General features: G+C 41.2%; 1 pseudogene; it reads right to left on the reverse strand.

Annotated features, from left to right (window-relative positions):
• Window positions 1-7,207: 7,207 nt before the first annotated feature.
• On the reverse strand, window positions 7,208-7,683 carry LOC102814282 (annotated as a pseudogene).
• Window positions 7,684-8,346: the final 663 nt, after the last annotated feature.

Below are 8,346 nucleotides of genomic sequence, written 5' to 3' on the forward strand. Positions count from 1 at the left end.
AGCAAGGTTGTATCATCTGCATATCGCTGGTTGTTAATGAGTCTTCCTCCAATCCTGATGCCACGTTTTTCTTCATAGAACACAGCTTCTTGGATTATTTGCTCAGCATACAGGTTGAATAAGTATGGTGAAAGAATACAACCTTGTTGCACACCTTTGTTAATTTTAAAGTATTCAGTGTTCCCATGTTCTGTTTGAACACCTGCCTCTTGGTCCGTGTTTAGATTCCTCATGAGCACAATTAAATGTTCTGGAGTACTCATACTTAGCAATGTTGTCATGATCCACACAATTGAAAGTTAACTAGCCGATATTTTAATCCTGATTTCTAGACCCCCTTTTCCTCCATATCTCACTTCCCCCTGAGAGATTTCATACTGATCATCTTTATGGGAACATGGTCAGAAGTCTTCTTCAAGCTGAGATGGGCCACATAGGCTGCCTAACAGAGTAGAAGTCTCTTGCTGACTGCTCTAATGTTGTATGTGCTTCTAGGACCTTTTCCTTTGGGATAGGCTGGAAACCTTGCATGACTATAAGCTCAGTTTGAAATTGCTATAGCCTTGAGGATACAAACTTAACTAATACATTGAGTATGCACAGACCAAAAATTAACTGCAAAACAATGGCCACAACAGTCTCAAAAGGGTGGGAACAAAGTTATTGACAGTAAATAACATTTGCTTTGGTCCTATATGCTCTGGCTAATTTGGGTCAAATAGGTCTGTGTTGGAAGAAGTATAGTCACAGTGCTCCTTGGAGACCAGGATAGCCAAACTTCATCTCTCATACTTCGGACATATTGTCAGGAGGGACCAGTCACTAGAGAAGGATATCATGTTTGGTAAGGTAGAGGGTCAGAGAAAAAGAGGAAGACCCACAGTGAAATGAATTGGCAAAATGGCAGCATCAATGAACTCAAGCATGATAACAATTGTGAGGTTGGCCCAGGACTGGGCAGTGTTTCATTCTGTTGTACATAGGGTTGCTATGAGTCAGTACCAACTCAATGGCACCTAACAAAAACAGTCTGGGACTGGACTGTCTTTTCTGTTGTCAAATATGTGAGGGCCTAATTTTGACTTCACCTAAGGTGTTAACATATGTGCAACAATAGGTGTTAGGGCAAATAGTCTACTTTATTCTGCCCCAGCAAGTCGTCTAATGTTATTCAGCACTCAATAACCAGGCTGACTAAGGAATAGGATGAGAAGGGACTTAACTATCTTAAGCTGTATGCTAACTGGTTAGAAAGTATACCCAGCAGAGACAAAACAATTTCTTCCCAACAGTAGAAGTAGATTTGGAATAGCAGAGATAAGCAAGGAAGAATTATCCCTCCTGTGATAAGCCCGATGATGTTGTTGTTGTTGTTGTTAAGTGCCGTCGAGTTGATTCCAACCCATAGCGACCCTGTACAGGGTTTCCGAGGGTGTAAATCTTTACGGGAGTAGAAAGCCTCATCTTTCTCCCGCGGAGTGACTGGTAGTTTCGAACCGCTGACCTTAAGGTTCGCAGCCCGATTCGTAACCACTACGCTACCAGACATTAATTATCTAGTGGCATTTTCATCAGGAACTTTAGGCCTTTCTTAGGCTCCTTGATATCCACCTCAGGCTGAGTGTCCTTGGACATTCCCTGGACCCCAATGACTGTACAGTTACAACCAAAGAGTAGGCCTGAATTTGGGGTTAAAATCAAGAAGGCAGTTCCCATGTCTAATAAAAATTCAGTCTCCTTACCTCCCACATTGAGAGTAACCTGGGGCTCTACTATGTCTTCCAGCCAGGAGCTAAGCAGTCCTTCAGGCCCTTCCAATAGTGATTCCCTTCATCTGATGAGGAAAGGGATATCAGCCATGGTGAGCCTTCTGAAGCGAAAGTCAACTGTGTATATCCTAGTCCAGGATGCCCAGGACGTTTGTAGAGCCTACATTGGTCTAGCTCAGTACTGGCTGACTGATGAGGAAACTCCCATTCTGGTCTTGGAGTGCCACCACCAACAATTGGGCCTTTTCATTTTATTCTTGGCTGCCAGATTGCTATTTTAAAGACCTTCAAGCCTCCCTCGATCTGTCCTGGGAGTGGAGTCTGGGGAACTGCCTTTATCTTTTGTAACTTTTTTTTTTTTTTTGATGCCTGCTGAAGATGAGTAACAATATGCATGGCCATTAAAACCCTTCTATCTAGGCCCTCAGGGTCTATGTTAACATACTGTCCAAAGGCCACATTCAGCCTAAGGAGGAAGAGCAGCTGGTTTCTGTTGACTGCCTGGATTACTTCCTCCTTTACCTGATTATAACAGGCTTAGTCACACATTTGTGGATTTCACTTAAAACACATTTTACTCATGGGCTAAATGGGACAGAGGTAAATAGTGATGTATACTCAACCTTGGAACAACAGCACTCTGTGATACAGGGATCAATCCATTGTCTGAGTGGGTAAAAGAGGGGAAATAATGTTAAGATGCTTCACTGTCTTATTAATATTGGTTTTTCTTGCCTACTATTGTAAAATAGACACTTAAGTGGGATAGAAAGGAATATAACATAATTATAGAAAGTTTGTAAGCCTGTCTTCAACCTATAACAGATTGGAATGCCTAAAAGGAGTTCTAGAACTTGTCCAGTGAAATAGGCTTCTTGCGGAGGCTTTATAGTGTATAAGAACTTAGGTGGAATCCTGAGCCCCATCCAGAACCTTCTGAAGTGGAACATTCCCACTTGAAACACAAGTAGACCAGCCTGGAGCAGCTAGGGGAACAAAAGATACTTCTTGAAAGAAAGACCAGCAGGAAAAATCAAAAACAAAAATGGCAGTCGGATTGGCTACTACAAAGACAAGCAAGGTGTTTGCTGGGGAGCCATCAAAGTAAGCAATCAAGTCCTTTCAGGACAAACCCTCTTCAAGACTGAAACTCAAAGGGAACACATGAGCAACCATGTAATCTTGTTGGTGACCACATCAGTCTACTGGTGAGTGGAAGAGGGGCAAAGGCAGCAGTGAAGAAACAGACTGAGTTTGACCACATTCCATAGACTCCTGTCGGCCTGGAGATGAAAGAAGAGGAAAGGAAAGGATTGTTGGTCTAAAGTGTGGTGCGACCTGGGGACTTCTGAGCCCATGAACAAGGAGATAGCCATGAGGGCTAGAGCTTAGAGTGAAGAATCCAGCTGATATGAAGTGAGGGGAGATGCACAAGAATGCACAAACTTGTAGACAGTACCCATTCTACCTAGCTTCAATGGCTTGATGATCAGAACTTGACTAGAGGAAGATAAACAAATTTTGATAAAGGAAACAAGTGTAAATTGCTACACTTTGGTGAACTTGACCTATATTTATGGATGTAGTAGTTCAAAATACCAACTGAGCGGGAAGGAGTCTTCACATCAAGTATCATTCCTATTCCTTCTGTATACAAGATTGATAGGGATGGGCAACTTAGACATTGGCTACCTAAATTGGCCAGGGGAAGAGGGGAGGCAATAAATGCATGAAGTGGCTGGCTTACAAGTTTCCAAGAGAGAGTTTAGTTTCAGAGTGTGTGGGGAAGGTAGAGTCCCCAATGAATAGTTTTCATCTTGTCTAGATAGCTCTGGTGAAAGGAGATAGGGATAAGATTTCTTATGATTCAATAGTGAGTAAGTGATATCATGACTGATTGCATTGTCACAACTGTAAAGGTAGAAGTTTTGTAACAAAAAGGGGGCAGTCGTTAATCTTACAGTCCAGGAACAGAGGACCCTAGGACCATCAAGGAAGAAGAGCATGAGAAGAACATGGGATCCTATCCAGAGAAATAGCAACACGAGAAATGGAGGCAGAGATGATGACACAGAAAGAGAGAGCAGCTGAGGACACTAGACTCATGGAAACAGTAGGGCTGTGCACTGGCTACCAGGAGGCAGGCTTACAGAATGTGCCCTTTTATTGTTTAAATGATTATATATTCCTGAGTGTTTTGTACATCCCCCAAAAAACAGAGGGAATAGAAGCAAATACTGTTGAATGATGATGCACAGAGGGGATTGTAATCATTGAAGTGAAACGAAATATAATAGGATGAGTGTAAAACCAATGTTCTCACTTGTAAACTATCACTCAATCCACAATAAAGATTAGAAACCCTCCCCCCCCCACATTTTCCTATCTGTGTGTCTCTTTCTTTACCACCCCCTTTTTAGTTTCAGTTGAATCCTATATCAGTGATTGTTTCCCCTCCCTGACTGAAAATAATGTGTTGGTTATGAGCAGTGAACCTAGTCTGTTTGTTCCCTAGCCTTAGCAATTATGTAAGGAACGCTTGATAGTTTTGAGGCCAGATGAATCCAATTTAATGATTACAATTAAAAAGGAGCTCTGGTAGCACAGTGGTTACAAATTGGGCTGATAACATCAAGATCGGCAGTTCGAAACTACCAGCTGTTCTGCAGGAGAAAGATGAGGCTTTCTGCTCCTGTAAAGATTTATAGGCTTGGAAACCCTATGCAGGGTCACTATGAGTCAGAACTGACTCCACGGTACTTAACAGTAACTGCAATTAAAAACAATAAAAGCAATTTTAGAAACATGTAATCTCCTACCAATCAGATGTATCATCATCCAATTTTACAACTATTACCTAAATGTCAGCCAATCACTGAACTTTTACTAAGGCTCTCATCTTTCCTTAATAAGCTCTCTGAACCATCTCCTCCTTAGTTTATTTAGTTCAGAAAACTTTTGATCTGTTATTCCCAATTTTCAAATTGCCTTGTCTCTCAATGAAAGCTCTTTACTTTTAATTTCAACTGGTCTTTGCCATTTTGCTCTTTGATATCTCACAAATTTACCAATCCCAATGGACATCAGCCCAACCTCAGCTGACCATAAGGCTTGTGTAATGGTTAGGGTTTTGTGTCAACTTGACTAGGCCAGGATTTCCAGAGGTTTACCAGTTGAGATGTGCTTATTCCCATGGTGATGAAACCAAATACAGGCATAGTTAACTCTATGATGATTTGCTATGAGCAATCAATCAATTGGAGGGATGCTTCCTTGGGGGTGAGGCCTGATCCCAATATAATGGACATGCGGGAGGAACTCTCTATTTCTCTTTTCCAATGGGGACCTAGGAGTCTACAATTGTAAGCCATCTCCTTGATAATAAACTTCTCTTTATTTGCATATATGTTTCATTGGTTTTGCTTCTCTAGAAAACCTGGCCTAAGACAGTTTGTGAGAAATCATAAATGATAGTTGTTGGAAACCACCAAATTTTGGGGTGGTTTGTATGCAGCAATAGCTAACAGATACTCAGGCTGATCTAGAGCCATTCCAGGAGACTGTGCATTTCAGAAGGTTGGAGTCTAAGTACTTGAGATATTACTATATTCCACAACAGCAGGATATTGTCAATTAAATAAAACCTGATTTATATCTAATTTATTTTAGAGTGTCATAAATTCTGTATTTAATGAACATTCACCTGTCATAATTTATGTTAGATCCAGTGGGTCTGCAACTCACCCTATCTGACCTGGCTATTTGATGCCACACCAGAATACCTGGGGAGCCATTGTACTTCAATTGTTCTGATTTATTGCTCCATATTACTTTTGGTCAATTGGGCATTACTTGTTCCTTCCTCTGGAGGCCCACAGAAAGAGTGGGTAGGCGTAACACTAAAACACTGGGATTATGGTAAAGGAAGCTATGCACACCCCTCTTCTCCACTCTCAACTGAAATATACATTTTACTTTCTATACAGTTTTATGATTGTATAACAAGTAAAAAAAAAAAAATTACTATCTTATAAGTCTTCTTAATAGGATTCCTATGAGTTGGAATCACTTAGATGCAATGTTATTTGGTTTGTTTTAAAGTCTTTCCAAGGAGTTCTGGTAGCACAATGGTTAAATACTCAGTTGTTAACTGGTAAATTGGCGGTTAGAATCTACCAGTGGTTTCTTCACTGTTTGGTCGACTTGGCATGAATTAGAACAACAACAACACATCTCCCTACACTCTCTTTCCCCTACACACACACGCACACACGGACACCTAATAATGAGAATTTTGACTCTCTGATGAGATTCTATCGCCACTGAATGAGTTCTAGGTCTTCAAGATGTAAAATCAATGATTTAGAGCAGTACTTTCTGGTGTGGCGCTGTTGGTTAATGCGCTGGACTGCAAAGTCCACTTGAACCAGGAGGACTGGCCATTCAAGTTCACCAGTTGCTCCTCAGAAACCCTATACAGGGTCACTATGGTTCAGAATCTGACTCTAAGGCACTTAACAACAACAACAACAAGTACTTTCTTAAACTGTCTGGGAAGGATTTGTTTTTTAAAAGTGTTTTGTTTCATTGTGGGTCTATACTTTAGTGGCATACTAGAAAATATATGCATGAAGAGAGTAAGAAAGAATAAAGGATGTGAGAAAAAATGCTAGATAGTGGTTTTTTGTTGCTGTTTTTGTTTGTTGTTTTCTTAAGTGACTTGGCTTTGAACCATGTTTATTTGAAAGCAGATGGACCATTTGGGTTAAGGATTCAATGTAAAATACTAAAATGAGCAATTATGCATCAATGTTATATTATTTTAAGAGTCTTCCTTGTTTGGTAGGACCTTTCAGGTCCTAGTCAATGATGCACCTCACGTGTAGCTACCACCCTTCTGTCAGTGGTGGCTAAAGTGTTGCCCTGATGCTGAGCATCAGACTAATACAGACTAGAAGAAAGACCTGGTGATCCACTTCCTAAATCCTGCCCATGAAGACACATGGATTGCAAAGGAACATTGTGCACAAAGTCTCAAGGAGTCAGGGCAACTCCACAGCCACTAATTATACCAGCATAAGTAGAACAGTTCCTGCTTCATTCTTTAAAAATTATTCAAGTCCATGCTGACCTATGTCTAATTGCTCACCAGTAAGAGCATAGGCAATATCATTATTCTGGATCTGTACACATTAAAATTTTCTTAAATTCAAGATTAAATTCATTCATTTTCTCACTAACTCCAAAGTTTCTCAGAGGTGAACGTTTTCTGGATTCTTTTTTCTTTTTTTCTTATTTATACAGCATTTATTTTCCTTCCCTCTGTCAAACCCTGAGCCAATTACTTTCCCCAGGCTGCCTGGGGAGGTAAAAGGAAAGGAATATGTAGGGCAGACGAGACACGGAAAAAAATAACTTGGGAAATGGAGACAACTCCTTCACATGGCGAAGAGGATGAGAAAGGCCACCATCAGACAAAAGAGCCCCATGGCCTCCGAGAGGGCAAAGCCCAGAATGGCATAGAAGAGCTGCTGCTTCAGAGAAGGGTTCCTGGCATAACCAATGATAAGGCTCCCAAACACAGTTCCAATCCCAGCTCCAGAGCCAGCCACTCCAACTGTGGCAGCCCCAGCCCCGGTGAACTTGGCTGCTGGGTCAATGTCCCTTGAAATCGTGCTGGTTTGGAAACTTCAACTAGAAGTAAGTGAGGCCAGGGAACGCGGGCTGTCAAGTGGCTGGAGTGCTTATCTGTCAGTGTCTGGGGTGGTTTCAGTACCACTGTAGACAATGGTCGGTTCAGAAGCTGAGAGGTGCTCCTAATCAGGGAAGGGGCGCAGATGAATTTGGTGCAGGTGAACATTTTCAGGGGATGAGGGGCTGTGGCAGGAAAGCTGCTCCAAGTTCAGAGAAGACAGAGAGGTAGATTCTTTTTTCTTGTGTGTTTTTTTTTTTTTTTTAATGTATGTGTTACGCGATGCTAGCTGCCAATCTAATAATTCTTCTTCTTTCTTCCTTATAAAAGAAACCACATGTAGTTCAGGACAGCAATATGCCTAACTACAAATCTATTTCTCACACTCGCTTGCCACTGGATTGACCATGTGACTAACATGCTCAATATGGTGTGCATTGAAGTGGGGCTTCTGGGAAGACTATTGTTTTCCTGATAAAAAGGGACAGAATCCGCCTTTTGCCTTGTGCCCTTTCCCTTCTCTTTATTCTTTTCTTCCTACCTGGAAAATGGATAAAAAGCTGGAGATGGCGTGTCTGGATTTGACTGTGAAGGAGCCAGGAAGAGGAATACACTCCTTACAGGAAAGCAAACTGATACTCCATCAGAGCGACACAAGGAGCCTGGATTGTCAACACTGTGAACCGATTGTCCCTGAACTTTTTCTTACATGAGGAAAATGAGCTCTTTTTTTTATTAAATCACCATAGTTAGCTTTCTGTTTTACTCAGCCAAATGTAATACATAAATGAGATAGTTATGACATTTGGCTGAATAAAATAGAGATTTACTTTGTGAGCTATATGAGTAACCTAGCTTTACAGAGTTATCTACTTTGTTAGCTGT

The sequence above is a fragment of the Chrysochloris asiatica genome, unplaced genomic scaffold, assembly GCF_000296735.1.
Source record: "Chrysochloris asiatica unplaced genomic scaffold, ChrAsi1.0 scaffold00234, whole genome shotgun sequence".
Classification (NCBI taxonomy): Eukaryota; Metazoa; Chordata; class Mammalia; order Afrosoricida; family Chrysochloridae; genus Chrysochloris; species Chrysochloris asiatica.